The sequence below is a fragment of the Amphimedon queenslandica genome, unplaced genomic scaffold (genome assembly GCF_000090795.2).
Source record: "Amphimedon queenslandica unplaced genomic scaffold, v1.1 AMPQUscaffold_9989, whole genome shotgun sequence".
Classification (NCBI taxonomy): Eukaryota; Metazoa; Porifera; class Demospongiae; order Haplosclerida; family Niphatidae; genus Amphimedon; species Amphimedon queenslandica.
Window position 1 is genome coordinate 2392 of NW_003549740.1, and position 2467 is coordinate 4858.

Sequence of the window (2467 nt, forward strand, 5' to 3'; positions counted from 1 at the left end):
CCATGTAACTGCTACACATTGACCTCACTGCACTAAAAGTAGAATAGGTATTAGCTTCAATTGTATCTGATTTTGTTGCTATCAAAATTGATTGTGAAGCCTAACTTGGTTAATAAAATTTATATGCACTGACTCACTTGTGGTAGTACTGACTGTTGCTATCAATGCAGTTGAATATGAAAAACTAATGCTAGCTGTATAGTCCATCATTTCACAGGCACAAGTATTGTTAGACTTATTATATAGAGTTTTCCAAACTGTCACTATAATAGATTACGTTACATTAATTGTACATACCATTAACAGTAGCTGATGGTCCATATCCAATAACATTAACAGGAATGATAGTAACAGTGTAGTTTGTATCAGTAAGAGGTAGTCCAGTGATAGTAATATTAGTATTAGTTGTATTATTAGTGTATATAATACTGTTTGATGTATTGTATACAGTAATGATGTAATACTGAATAGGAGTATAATTATGTTTATGATAATTATACGTTATATTAATTAACATACTTCAGTGTCTTCATTGTTATTCCACCATATTGCAATACTATCAGTTGATATCTGATCCCAACTAATATTAACAACTTGAGCTGGTACTATAAGAAATACAATGAGTGTGTGTGTGTATAGTACTTACCATTCCATATATACTGTATTAATGATGAAGGAGGTCCTTCTCTTCCAATAGTATCAATAGGAATAATAATGAATGAATAATTGCTACCAATAGTAAGAGAACCAGTAATATATGATGTAATATCATTCAGAGACTCTTGTTCAAAGTCTGTCCCATTACTGTATACAGTGATATTGTACTGGTTTATACTGCAGTTGTAATCCTGTGTGTTTAATGACCAACTGATTGTCAGTGCAGTATTGTTAATAGGAGTAATAGTTACATTAACAACTGACACTGATACTGGTGGACCTATTCATATAGTATCATTAGCTATATTATAATTTTCCCGGTATAGCAAGGCTGCAAAAGTCGTGGCAGCCATTTTGTTTGGGGGTGAATCCTACTTAGTAACGCTACCGTGTTACTAATAAAATAATGAAAATTGCTATTATACCTGTCATTTTGATAGTAAATGTAACAAAAGTTTCATTAGCTGTACAACCAATCATGGTTCCATTCAGTGATGCATCTAGTGATTGTATAGTACCAGTACTAGTCACTGTATTATTCACAATATCAGTAACACTGAGTGCAAGAAGACCACCAATACCAGTTGTAGTTGATCTTATAGCACTAGTTAGTCTTCCTATAGTAGTATCACCACTATGTCTCCAAAAGGTAGTAGCCACAGTTCCATTAGTTACACAAGTCAGTACTAGTTCATCATTAGGACACACTGGAGTATAAGCTGGAGAGGTTTGAGTCAATACTGCTCCTCCTAATTGTATGCTAATATAATATCAGTGAAATATGAACTCACCAGATACAATACTCATGCATCCAGTTAACAAAAGACACCAGTAAACACCAGTAGTAGCCATTAGTAAGACTATAAAACATTAATTATGCTTGCAGTCTTGCAATTTAAACTTGACGACACACGACACAACTCCGCGCATGATCCGCACTTTTCCGCATTCTTGATTTTGGCAGTTTCGTTTAGAGAAAGATGTTCTTTATTCTGATCTTCACTTTATTTTCCTTTGCTGGTTGGTGAATGTCATTTTGCTTGTGTTATTGTATTTTTATTAGCCGGTGTGGAACTATTGTCCTCTGATGAGGAGTTTTGTTTTGGTTCCATAGTCAATTGGACTTGTACTGTGAACGGGAATGGAATAGGATGGGCTTATAATACCTCCGCCACAAACTTTTATTTTGCAAGTGATACCAATGTGATACCGCTAGCATCAAGTCCATTTAGAATCGGGCCTACTATTATTTCTGGTGGTGTATCTACATCAATGGCTACTGCTAACTTATCCAGTAATGCTCTAAATGGGACAACACTTGAATGTCAGGATGTTGGTGTGAATTCAGCTAATGTTTTATTAAACTTAACAGGTAAAATAAATAGATTTAACTAGGTCAAGAATGCTGTAATCAACTAGAAAGAATGTAAAACATTGAGTGGCTTTGCCTTCTACATGTAAATACAATAGTAGTCTGGGCCCGCCCCTCGCCCCAAGAGGGAGGGAAGGGTCTGGTGACACTGCTACAGAATTTGTTGTTGCAGAAAGGAATGCAATAATTAGTAGTTATTAAAGTTATTAATTATTATAATCACATGAAAGTCACATGATAACCTTTCTTTTTGAGTCTTTTCTTGACTTATAAGCCTCTTTAAGTGAGGAGAGCTACAGCAGTAATAGGCAAGAAGCAATCTATCAAATTCTAGTTAATTTAAGGACAACATCTTCGGGATGAAAAACTTGAGAAATCCTTATACTTTTTAGCCAAGTTTCACATGAGATATCTTCTTATTCTTCTGCTCTTTCCTCT